This window comes from Triticum aestivum, chromosome 3B, assembly GCF_018294505.1.
Source record: "Triticum aestivum cultivar Chinese Spring chromosome 3B, IWGSC CS RefSeq v2.1, whole genome shotgun sequence".
NCBI lineage: Eukaryota > Viridiplantae > Streptophyta > Magnoliopsida > Poales > Poaceae > Triticum > Triticum aestivum.
The window spans coordinates 122,907,046-122,921,236 of record NC_057801.1 but is presented as its reverse complement, the minus strand read 5'-3'; positions in this window follow the sequence as shown (position 1 = coordinate 122,921,236).

The following is a 14,191-nucleotide window of genomic DNA, read 5'->3' as shown; positions in this document are numbered from 1 at the left end:
TAGTGAGTCTCATAAGTTGTCTTTTTCATACTAGTGGGAATTTTTCATTATAGAACTTGGCTTGTATATTCCTACGATGGGCTTCCTCAAATGCCCTAGGTCTTCATGAGCAAGCAAGTTGGATGCACACCCACTAGTCTTCCTTTGTTGAGCATTCATTTGTAGCTCTAGTGCATCCGTTGCATGGCAATCCCTACTCCTCATGTTGACATAAATTGATGGGCATCTCCATAGCCCGTTGATTATCCTCGTCAATGTGAGACTTTCTCCTTTTTTGTCTTCTCCACACAATCCCCATCATCATATTCTATTTCACCCATAGTGCTATATCCATGGCTCACGCTCATGTATTGCGTGAAGGTTGAAAAAGTTTGAGATTATTTAAGTATGAAACAATTGCTTGGCTAGTCATCGGGGGTATAGAAGTTGGGAACATCTTTATGTGACGAAAATGAAGCATAGCCTAACTATATGATTTTGTAGGGATGAACTTTCTTTTGCCATGTTATTTTGAGAAGACATGATTACTTTGATTAGTATGCTTGAAGTGTTACTATTTCTTATGTCAATATGAACTTTTATTTTGTATTCATTTGGATCCGAACATTCATGCCACAATGAAGAAAATTACATTATGAATTATGCTGGGTAGCATTCCACATAAAAAATTCTCTTTTTATCATTTACCTACTCGAGGATGAGCAGGAATTAAGCTTGGGGATGCTTGATACGTCTCCAACGTATCTATAATTTTTGATTGTTCCATGCTATTATATTACCCCTTTTGGATGTTTATGGGCTTTATTTTACATATTTATATCATTTTTGGGACTAACCTACTAACCGGAGGCCCAGCCCATATTGCTGTTTTTTTGCCTATTTCAGTATTTCGAAGAAAAGGAATATCAAACGGAGTCCAAACGGAATGAAACCTTAGGGAGTGTGACTTTTGGAACAAATCTGATCCGGAGAGCTTGGAGTGCAAGTCAAGAAGCTCCCGAGGGCCCCACGAGATAGCCCCCCCTGTAGGGCGCGCCCCCTGTCTCGTGGGCCCCTCGGGCAGCCACCGACGTACTTCTTCTTCCTATATATACCTACGTACCCCAAAAACATCCAGGAGCACCACGAAACACAATTTCCACCGCCGTAACCTTTTGTATCCGCGAGATCTCATCTTGGAGCCTTCGCCGGCACTCTGCCGGAGACAGGATCGACCATGGAGGGCTTCTACATCAACATCCTTGCCCCTCCAATGAGTTGTGAGTAGTTTACCACAGACCCACGGGTCCATAGTTATTAGCTAGATGGCTTCTGCTCTCTTTTTGGATCTCAATACAATGTTCTCCGCCTCTCTTGTGGAGATCTATTCGATGTAATCTCTTTTGGCGGTGTGTTTGTCGAGATCCGATGAATTGTGGGTTTATGATCAAGTTTATCTATGAATAATATTTGAATCTTCTCTGAATTCTTTTATGTATGATTGAGTTATCTTTGCAAGTCTCTTCGAATTATCAGTTTGGTTTGGCCTACTAGATTGGTCTTTCTTGCCATGGGAGAAGTGCTTAGCTTTGGGTTCAATCTTGCGGTGTTCTTACCCAGTGACAGAAAGGGTTGCAAGACACGTATTGTATTGTTGCCATCGAGGATAACAAGATGGGGTTTATATCATATTGCATGTGTTTATCCCTCTACATCATGTCATCTTGCTTAATGCGTTACTCTGTTCTTATGAACTTAATACTCTAGATGCATGCTGGATAGCGGTTGATGTGTGGAGTAATAGTAGTAGATGCAGGCAGGAGTCGGTCTACTTGTTATGGACGTGCTGCCTATATACATGATCATGCCTAGATAATCTCATAACTATGCACTTTTCTATCAATTGCTCGACAGTAATTTGGTCACCCACCGTAATACTTATGCTATCTTGAGAGAAGCCTCTAGTGAAACCTATGGCCCCCGGGTCTATCTCTTATCATATTTGCTTTCAATCTACTTTTAGTTGCATCTTTACTTTTTGCATCTATCTTATAAAATACCAAAAATATATTTATCTTATCATACTATCTTTATTAGATCTCACTTTTGCAAGTGGCCGTGAAGGGATTGACAACCCCTTTATTGCATTGGTTGCGAGTTCTCAGTTTGTTTGTGTTGGTGCGTGGGACTTTTGAGGAGCCTCCTACTGGATTGATACCTTGGTTCTCAAAACTGAGGGAAATACTTATGCTACACTTTTTTGCATCACCCTCTCCTCTTTGAGAAAAACCAACGCAAGCTCAAGACGTAGCACCTTCTCACCTAACCGGCTTATGAACCGGCTTAAGGCAGCAATACGACCCGCCAGACACTGAACATCATTGATACACGCCGGCTTTGTCAGGGAGGTAATGGCTTTGATCTTCTCCGGGTTAGCCTCAATGCCTCTGTTAGAAACCAGAAAACCCAACAGCTTGCCTGCTGGCACACCAAAAATGCACTTGGCCGGGTTAAGCATCATCTTGTAGACCCAGAGATTGTTGAAGGTCTCCTTCAAATCATCTATAAAAGTTTCCTTCTCTCTGGATTTCACCACAATATCATCCACATAAGCATGAACATTGCACCCAATCTGACCATGAAGGCAATTCTGCACACATTGCTGGTAAGTTATCTGGGCGCTCTTGAGTCCAAAAGGCATAGACACATAGCAGAAGGCTCCAAAGGGAGTAATAAAAGTTGTCTTCTCTTGGTCCTTAGCTGCCATCTTGATCTAATGATAACCAGAGTAAGCATCCAAAAAACTCAAATGCTCACAACCCGCCGTAACATCACTGATTTGATCAATACGAGGGAGAGCAAAAGGATCAGCCGAACAAGCCTTGTTTAAGTCCGTGTAGTCCATACACATACGCCAAGTTCCATTCTTCCTAAGCACCAGCACCGGATTAACCAACCACTCAGGATGAAAGACTTCAACAATGAACCCAGCTGCCAAGAGCCGAGCCACTTCTCCACCAATGGCGTTACGCCTCTCCTCATTGAAGCAACGAAGGAATGGCTTGACTGGCTTAAACTTTGGATCAATATTAAGAGTGTGCTCAACGAGTTCCCTCGGTACACCCGGCATGTCAGAAGGTTTCCATGCAAAGATGTCCCGGTTCTCATGGATGAACTCGATGAGCGCGCTTTCCTATTTAGGATCCAGGTTAGCACTGATACTGAACTGCTAAGATGAATCGCCAGGAACGAAGTCAACGATCTTAGTGTCATCACCCGACTTAAATTTCAACACCGGATCATGCTCTGTAGTTGGCTTATTCAAAGGCGTCATATCCACCGGATCAACATTTTCTTTGTAAAACTTCAACTCCTCTGTTGCACAGACACACTCAGCATAAGCAGCATCACCTTCTTCACACTCCAAGGCTATTTTCCTGCTTCCATGCACTGTGATGGTTCCCTTGTAACCCGACATCTTGAGCTGCAAATAAGCATAACAAGGTCATGCCATAAACTTAGCATAAGCCGACCGTCCAAACAGAGCGTGGTACGGGCTTCTGATCTTGACCACTTCAAAGGTTAACTTTTCGGCCCTGGAATCGTGCTCATCTCCAAAGGCCACTTCCAGCTCAATCTTGCCTAAAGGGTACGCCGACTTACCAGGCACCACTCCATGGAAAACAATATTGGATGGCTTAAGATTTTTATCAGTTAACCCCATGTGACAAAAAGTATCATAATAAAGGATATTAATGATGCTACCTCCATCCATGAGTACCTTAGTGAATTTGTATCCACCAACTTGAGGTGCCACCACCAAAGTCAAGTGACACGGATTATCAACCCGGGGCAGGTGTTCCTCTCGACTCCACATAATGGTTTGCTCAGACCATCGCAAGTAATGGGGAACTGCCTGCTCAACGACATTCACAACCCTCTTGTGGAGCTTCTGGTCCCGCTTGCATAAGCTTGTGGTGAAAATGTGATACTGCCCACTATTCAACTGCTTTGGATGACTTTGATATCCAGATTGCTGCTGGTGCTGACCCCCCTGACTGGATTGTTGATTGTAACCGCCCTGATTGCCTTGATGATTTTGATGACCCTGGAAGCTGGAATTAGAACCGCCACCACCGTAACCCGGGCCATGAGAACCGTCGCCACCAGAACCTGAGCCGCCACAAGGCCCATAGTTGTTTTGGAATGAATTAGAATTTTTGAAATCCCTCATAATTGTACAATCTTTCCAAAGGTGAGCGGCTGGCCTCTCCTTCGTACCATGCTTTGGACAGCGCGCATTCAACAACTGCTCAAGATTGGGACCTGATCCACCTGTACGAGGAGGCGGCCTCCCCTTACAACGCCGACCATTATTCTGCGTGTTGGTGTTAGCCACAAAATCTGAGTTACCATTAGCCTTGCGCTTACCGTTGCCCCCTGATTCGCTGGGTTATGCTGCGGACCCTTGGTGTTGCCACCATTCTTTCCCTTTCCCGGCTTGTCATCATCAGACTCGGGGTCCTTGGTACCATCAGAGTCGGCATATTTAATTAGAGCTGCCATCAGCTGCCCCATATCATTGCAATCACGCTTGAGCCGCCCCAGCTTCTGCTTAAAAGGCAAAAAGGCAATTTTTCTCTAACATCATAACTGCAGAGCCGACATTGATGTTATCAGGTGAGTGTATGATAGCCTTGAACCGGCGCACCGAATGGGTCATTGATTCACCCTCCCCTTGGGCGCAAGCACATAAATCCACAATCAACATGGGCTGCTTGCATGTATCTTTAAAGTTCTGGATAAACCGGGCCTTTAGCTCACCCCATGATCTGATGGAATTGGCAGGCATCCCTTTTAACCAAGTACGGGCCGTCCCATCTAGCATTAGAGTGAAGTATTTAGCACACACGGCATCGCTGACCTCCAACAGTTCCATGGCCATCTCATAACTCTCAATCCACGCCTCAGGGGGTAAGTCGGCTGTGTAGTTAGGCACCTTACGAGGTCCTTTGAAATCCTTAGGCAGACGCTCATTACGCATAGCTGGCACCAAACAGGGTACACCTGTAGTTCTAGAGGTCACGCCTGCCTCCAGTGAAGCCGTTGGATAAACCGGAAGGGGCTGGTGAGCCGCCCGCTGAACCACGTGCTCAGCCTCTTGACGCACTATGTCCTGACCGACCAAGTCATGAGCTCCATCACGCGCCGGATCATGCCCACGTGTCTGGTTACGGCGCTGTTCATTGCTTGAAATGGCCAGTGAGTCCATGTGTCTCCTATAACTCCGACTTGGGCGAGGGGTCGAATGAATCCTATCTCGACTGTAAGAATATGCCTGCTGCTGCACCAATGCTGTTTGAAGAAGCTCCCTAGCTCTTTGTGTTTCAACTGCCGCTGGAGAATCGCCTTCCACCGGGAGAGCCGCCAAACGTGTTGCTGCAACGATCATATTATCCAAAGGGTTGGAATAATGACCCGGTGGTGTTGGCACATGCTGAGGCGGGGTATTATTCAAACGAGGTGGCTCCGTCGTGCGCGGTTGAGCCGACGCTCCCATCCCAGGTGCTACAGCTTGGTTTATCTCCGGCGGGTTACTGGTCCCTGCTCCAGGCGTGCAAAAGAGGTTTCTCGCCTCGTAAACCGGAGGTAGATGAGACTTGTGCCTCCTCCTCATGATTTCATATGACGCATTTTGATCCATCGTAAGCCAGAAAGCCTCTGACTGAATCCGCTGGGCCTGAGCATGCAAGGCAGCCTGCTCTGCGGCTATCTTGACATCCTCTGCCGCCAGGTCTTCCTTGGGTAACGCTACCTCATCACGTAACTTTGCAATCTCCGCATTATGCTGAGCTTGATTCACCGGGTTGACCTCTGTTGTCAAAAGATCTATCAATTTATCCATTAAATCCGTCAAAATCTGAGCCGACGGGTGCACAGGGCCTCCCGCCCCAGCCGCCGCCGCCGCTGACCCGGAGATCATCGCTGCCGCAGTTGAAGAATTCTGCCCAGGTTGCGTACCGGCCATGAAGATTGCGACCCTGTTCGGTGGCCCATAGGGATCCGAAATACTGTCGCCATCGGAACAGCCCCCAAGCCTGCCGTCTTGCAATTGATATAATGAAGTAGTCTCGCATGTGGACGATTCACCATCAGAGTAGATGTCCGTCTCACCGTCAGACATAGATCCTTCATCAAATTCCGCTCCATGGATGAATCCCACGAAGGCACATTTGATGACGGGCTGAACTCGGGCGGGTCTCGCACGCTGAGCCGTCTCAATGATGTCGGTGTAAATGTCCGGCTTAGGGCCTGGCTCGCCGATCTTGCCGATGAAGATGTGAATTCCACCGAAGGGGACCCGGTACCCATACTCAATTGAGCCGGCCTCGGGGCCCCAGCCTGCATCGTCGATGTAGATCTTGCCCCTTGATCCCTTCGAAGCTGCCCTTTAAGAACTCGAACCACTATGCGTTGGCCCCACGGTGGGCGCCAACTATCGTGGAATAGTCACGACAGAAGTCCTAGTGTAAGGACTTAGTCGTGGAGCCATTGCAACTAGGTTAGCTTAAAGGGGTTAAACGGGACAAAGGACACATGAGTTTATACTGGTTCGGCCCCTTGCGGTGAAGGTAAAGGCCTAATCTAGTTTGAGGTGGCATTCCTTATGTTTTGATTACTAGGGAGCGAATACGCTTGACCTAGCTTTCGATCTCTTGTTTCTTGCCCTGAACCGCCCTCGGGTCGTCCCTTTATATACACAGGTCGATGCCCAGTGGCTCATGGAGTCCCAGCCGTCTCATAGACAACGTGTCCGGCTCGGTGACTAACTATATATGCCTTACAATACAAGTCTTACACATATGGCGGTTTACTCCTACGGGCCTTAAGTTGCCCTTGGGCCTTGGGCCCTTGCCTGTGAACCGCCATCTTCCATATCCTCGTGGGCTTCATATCATGAATCGCCATAGGTATAACTCGACCCCTCCTGGGCGGGTCATACCTAATAGTTATATCCCCAACACCCCCATCTAGACATACTTTCGATCCTACAAGTGGTATTAGAGCTTTGGTCGCCATTTGCCTTGATTTCCATAGCTTTGGTGATCATAGACTTGGTTTCACAACCTAGGAGAGTATGGCGTCTAGCGAGGGAAATTACCACCATAGAGGTCCTTAGTTTGATGGTACTAATTTTGCTAGTTGGAAACACAAGATGAAAATTCATATTCTTGGCCATAACCCCGTTCTTGGCCATAACCCCGTTTGGGCTATTGTGTGTATTGGTTTGCAAGGTGAATTCTTCGATGGGAGAGAACCAAATCATGAATCTACTGCGGAAGAATTGAAGATGTTGCAATACAATGCTCAAGCTTGCGATATCCTCTTCAACGGATTGTGCCCCTAAGAGTTCAACAAAATCAGCTGTCTTGAGAATGCAAAGGAAATTTGGGATACTTTGATTGATATGCACGAAGGTACCGACTCCGTCAAGGAATCCAAGTTGGATGTGCTTCAAAGTCAACTTGACAAGTTTAAAATGAAGGATGGTGAAGGTTTCGCTAAAATGTACTCTAGGCTTGCTCTCATCACGAATGAGATTGCCAGCTTAGGAGGTGAAGAGATGACAGACAAATTCATCATCAAAAATATCTTGAGAGCCTTGGATGTAAAATCTGATACCGTGTGCACTTTGATCCAAATGATGCCAAACTACAAAGATCTCAAGCCAACCAAAGTCATTGGAAGAATTGTTGCTCATGAGATGTCACTCAAGGATAAAGAAGAGCTTCACAACAATTCCAGTGGTGCTTATAAAGCCTCATGTGATGCTCCTACATCATCAAATGAGAAACAAGCCTTCAATGAAGAATTGAGCTTAATGGTGAAGAACTTCAACAAATTCTACAAGAGTACAAGCAAGGAAAGAAGTTCCAAGTCAAGGTCCTGCAATGACAAAAGATCTTCTAGTCGTGAGCGAAATTGCTACAATTGTGGAAGACCCGGACACTACTCCAATGAGTGTATGGCTCCCTACAAAAGGAGATAGGACTCACCTAAAAGGAGAAGCAAAAGGGAAGAATCACCTCCAAGAGAGAGAAGGAGTAGAGATGATCGCTATGAATGAAGAACCTCTCGAAGAAGCAAGGAATCGGAAAGAAAGGACAAGTCATCAAGGAGCTACACAAAACAAAGACATCAAGCTCATGTTGGTGAATGGGTATCCGGCTCTGACTTCGACCATCAATCCAAGAGAAGTTATCACTCCGACTCCGAATATACTCAATATGAAGGTGTTGCCGGTCTAGCACTTGTGTCAACCAACTCCTATGACATATTTGATTCACCAAATGAAGGGATTGGGAGATGCTTCATGGCTAAATGCCCCAAGGTAACACACCCCGAGTATGTTGATTTCAATAGTGATGAATATGACTTGCTAGGTGATGATGATTTACTTGTTGATAACTCTAGTGATGAATACTATGATGAAAATGCTATTAATCATGCTAATCAAGATGAAGTGAATGACAATGATAAGAAGTAGATTGAGCGTCTAACTAAAGAACTAAACACTCTTAAGTTGGCTCATGAAACTACTTTAGAAGATCACATCGAGAACTTTTAAAAACTCATGAGAAGTTACGCATCAAAAAGCTCAACCTTGAGCAAGAACATGGGTTCTTAAAGGCCATGAATGATGATCTTCGGAAGAAAAGTTCTTCTTACATTGCCAAGCGTTTGCACTTGTCTACTTACATGCCGCAAGTAAAATCTAGCCACAAGAACAAGAAAGATTCTACTTCTAGTAGTAACAATAATCATGCTAAATCCAATATTGTTGCTTCTAGTAATTCTCTTGATTCCACTAACGATTCTCTTAGCCAAGTTACACTTGAGCAAAGAAAATAGCTTATTGAAGGGAATTATAGAGAAAGGTGTTTACAAAAGCCTTGCCGGAAGTAAGCAATTTGAGGAATTGTACGCAAGCAAGGAAGGCACCAGAAGAATCAAGGTGTTGGTTTTGAACGAAAGTTCAATGCCAATGGAGTTGAGTGGGAAGAAGATCAATACCCCAAGACGAAGTTTGTTCCTTAACAAGAGAAGTATGATCTTACTTCCTTCAAGGGAACGCAAGCTCAAGATGATCTTCCATCACAAGACCACAAGCTAAAAGGCAAGGACAAGCTTCAACAAGAGATTGATGCATTTGAAGATGCTCCAAAGGCCTTGGTCAAGTGGGTTCCCAAGACTACATCAAGTTCTACTTCATCAAGTACATCTGAAACTCCAAGGATTCCCATCAAGATGATGTGGATCTGATACGTCTCCAACGTATCTACTTTTCCAAACACTTTTTCCCTTGTTTTTGGACTCTAACTTGCATGATTTGAATGAAACTAACCCGGACTGACGCTGTTTTTAGCAGAACTGCCATGATGTTGTTTTATGTGTAGAAAAGAAAAGTTCTCGGAATGTCCTGGAAATCCACGGAGGCACTTTTTGGAAAATATAAAAAATATTGGCGAAAGAATCAAGACTAGGGGGCCCACACCCTGTCCACGAGACAGGGGGTGCGCCCCCTCCCGGTGGGCGCGCCCCCCTATCTCGTGGCCCGTCTGGACCTCCACCGACCTCAACTCCAACTCCATATATTCACATTCAGGGAGAAAAAAATAAGAGAGAAAGTTTCATCGCGTTTTACGACATGGAGCCGTCACCAAGCCCTAATCTCTCTCGGGAGGGCTGATCTGGAGTCCGTTCGGGGCTCCGGAGAGGGGGATTCATCATCGTCGTCATCATCAACCATCCTCCATCACCAATTTCATGATGCTCACCGCCGTGCTTGAGTAATTCCATCGTAGGCTTGCTGGACGGTGATGGGTTGGATGAGATTTACCATGTAACCAAGTTAGTTTTGTTAGGGTTTGATCCCTAGTATCCACTATGTTCTGAGATTGATGTTGCTATGACTTTGCTATGCTTAATGCTTGTCACTAGGGCCCAAGTGCCATGATTTAAGATCTGAACCTATTATGTTTTCATGAATATATGTGTGTTCTTGATCCTATCTTGCAAATCTATAGTCACCTATTATGTGTTATGATCCGACAACCCTGAAGTGACAATAATCGGGATACTTCTCGGTGATGACCGTAGTTTGAGGAGTTCATGTATTCACTATGTGCTAATGCTTTGTTCCGGTTCTCTATTAAAAGGAGGCCTTAATATCCCTTAGTTTCCACTAGGACCCCTCTGCCACGGGAGGGTAGGACAAAAGATGTCATGCAAGTTCTTTTCCATAAGCACGTATGACTATTTACGGAATACATGCCTACATTACATTGATGAACTAGAGCTAGTTCTGTGTCACCCTATGTTATAGCTATTACATGAGGAATCGCATTCGGCATAATTATCCATCACTGATCCATTGCCTACGAGCTTTTCACATATTGTTCTTCGCTTATTTACTTTTCCGTTGCTACTGTTACAACTACTACAAAAACCAAAAAACTATTATCTTTACTTTTGCCACCGTTACCTTTATTATCATACTACTTTCTACTAAATACTTTGCTGCAGATACTAATTTATCCACGTGTGGTTGAATTGACAACTCAACTGCTAATACTCAAGAATATTCTTTGGCTCCCCTTGTGTCGAATCCATAAATTTGGGTTGAATACTTTACTGTTGCGATCCCCTACACTTGTGGGTTATCAGGATCCCAAAGAAGAAGAACTAGAGAGTTCTTGAGGGTGACTCCGCCAACATACTTCACTCATATTCATCTTGGCAAGGACAAGTGCAAACAACTTCCACATCTTGCACTAGTTCAAGGAGTCACAAACCCTCTTGTTGGTAAGACAAGGGACAAGGTAACCTAACGCTTTCATGGACATCATCATGTGTGTGCTTCACTCTATGTCTATGGATATCCTTATTTGTTCCTTGTGGGACTAACCCATGTAGGTATTGAAACTGCAACTCACTCCAATGGATTGCTTCAAATGATCTACATCAACAATGAGCATCCACATCATCAACATCTACATGAATTCATCATTGACAAAACCCAAGGTTAGTTCATCCCTCTCAGGGGGGTATCACATCTAGGGGGAGCTTTACTCTAAGAATTGAGCTAAAGCAACTCTAATGGTGTGAATGTTGGGGAACACAGTAATTTCAAAGAAAATTCTTTGATCACGCAAGATCTATCTAGGTGATGCATAACAACGAGAGGGGAGAGTGTTGTCTACGTAACCTCGTAGACCGAAAGCGGAAGCGTTATGACAATGCGGTTGATATAGTCGTATGTCTTCATGATCCGACCGATCCTAGCACCGAAGGTACAACACCTCCGTGATCTGCACACGTTCAGCTCAGTGACGTCCCACGAACTCTAGATCCAGCTAAGGTCGAGGGAGAATTTTGTCAGCACGACGGTGTGGTGACGGTGATGATGAAGTTACCGGCGCAGGGCCTCGCCTAAGCACTACGACGATATGACTGAGGTGGAAATCTGTGTAGGGGGGCACCACACACGGCTAAAAGATCAACTTGATAAACTTGTGTGTCTATGGGGTGCCCTTTCTCCCATATATAAAGGAGGGAGGGAGGAGGAGGCCGGCAAGGGGAGGAGGCGTGCTACGTCTTGAGCTTGCGTTGGTTTTCCTTGAAGAGGAAAGGGTGATGCAGCAATAGTAGCATAAGTATTTCTCTCAGTTTTTGAGAACCAAGGTATCAATCCAGTAGGAGGCTCCTCAAAAGTCCCACGCACCTACACAAACAAACAAGAACTCGCAACCAACGTAATAAAGGGGTTGTCAATCCCTTCAAGGCCACTTGCGGAAGTGAGATCTGATAGAGATAATATGATAAGATAAATATATTTTTGGTATTTTGTGATATAGATTGGAAAAGTAAATATGCAAATAAAAGTGGATTGAAAGCTTATATGATAAGAGATAGACCCGGGGGCCATAGGTTTCACTAGTGGCTTCTCTCAAGATAGCATAAGTATTACGGTGGGTGAGCAAATTACTATCGAGCAATTGATAGAAAAGCGAATAATTATGAGATTATCTAGGCATGATCATGTATATAGGCATCACGTCCATGACAAGTAGACCGACTCCTGCCTGCATCTACTACTATTAATCCACACATCGACTGCTATCCAGCATGCATCTAGAGTATTAAGTTCATAAAGAATAGAGTAACGCATTAAGAAAGATGTCATGATGTAGAGGGATAAACTCATGCAATATGATATAAACCCCATCTTTTTATCCTCGATGGCAACAATACAATACGTGCCTTGCTGCCCCTGCTATCACTGGGAAAGGACACCGCAAGATTGAACCCAAAGCTAAGCACTTCTCCCATTGCAAGAAAGATCAATCTAGTAGGCCAAACCAAACTGATAATTCAAAGAGACTTGCAAAGATAACTTAATCATACATAAAAGAATTCAGAGGAGATTCAAATATTTCTCATAGATAGACTTGATCATAAACTCACAATTCATAGGATCTCGACAAACACATCGCAAAAAGAGTTACATCGAATAGGTCTCCAAGAAGATCGAGGAGAACATTGTATTGAGATTCAAAGAGATAGAAGAAGCCATCTAGCTAATAACTATGGACCCGAAGGTCTATGGTAAACTACTCACAACTCATCGGAGAGGCCTTGGAGATGATGTAGAGGTCCTCCATGGTCGATTCCCCCTCCGACGGAGCGCCCGCGAAGGCTCCAAGATGGGATCTCGCGGATACAGAAGGTTGTGGCGGCGGAACTAGGTTTTCATGGTCGCTTCTGATGTTTTTGGGGTACATGGGTATATATAGCAGGAAGAAGTAGGTCGGTGGATGCCCGAGGGGCCCACGAGGGTGGGGGGCGCGCCCACCTGTAGGGGGCGCACCGGGCACCCTCGTGGCCGCCTCCCTTGTTTCTTGACTTCCACTCCAAGTCCTCTGGATCACGTTTGTTCCAAAAAGATCGCTCCCAAAGGTTTCATTCCGTTTGGACTCCGTTTGATATTCCTTTTCTTCGAAATGCTGAAATAGGCAAAAAATAGCAATTCGGGCTGGGGGCCTCCGGTTAGTAGGTTAGTCCCAAAAATGATATAAAAGTGTAAAGTAAAGCCCATAAACATCCAAAACGGGTAATATAATAGCATGGAACAATCAAAAATTATAGATACGTTGGAGACGTATCAAGCATCCCCAAGCTTAATTCCTGCTCGTCCTCGAGTAGGTAAATGATAAAATCAGATTTTTTTGATGTGGAATGCTACCTAGCATAATTCTCAATGTAATTTTCTTTATTGTGGCATGAATGTTCAGATCCAAATGATTCAAAATAAAAGTTCATATTTACATAAGAAATAGTAATACTTCAAGAATACTAATCAAAGTAATCATGTCTTCTCAAAATAACATGGCCAAAGAAAGTTATCCCTACAAAATCATATAGTCTAGCTGTTGCTCTATCTTCATCACACAAAATATTTAATCATGCACAACCCTGATGACAAGACAAGAAATTGTTTCATACTTTAGTAATCTCAAACTTCTTCAACTTCCACGCAATACATGAGCGTGAGCCATGGACATAGCACTATATGTGGAATAGAATGGTGGTTGTGGAGAAGACAAAAAAGGAGAAGATAGTCTCACATCAACTAGGCGTATAACGGGCTATGGAGATGCCCATTAATAGATATCAATGTGAGTGAGTAGGGATTGCCATGCAACGGATGCACTAGAGTTATAAATGTATGAAAGCTCAATGAAAGAAACTAAGTGGGTGTGCGTCCAACTCGCTTGCTCACGAAGACCTAGGGCACTTTGAGGAAGCCCATCATTGGAATATACAAGCCAAGTTCTATAATGAAAAATTTGCACTAGTAAATGAAAGTGACAACATAGGAGACTCTCTATCATGAAGATCATGGTGCTACTTTGAAGCACAAGTGTGGTAAAAAGGATAATAGCATTGTCCCTTCTCTCTTTTTCTCTCATTTCATTTTTTTTTCTTTTTCTTTTTCTTTTTGGGCCTTTCCTTTTTTTATTTGGGATTCCTTTTTCTTTTTTTTCTTCGCCCTTTTTTCATAAAGTCCGAAGTCTCATCCCGACTTGTGGGGGAATCATAGTCTCCATCATCCTTTCCTCACTGCGATAATGCTCTAATAATGAAGATC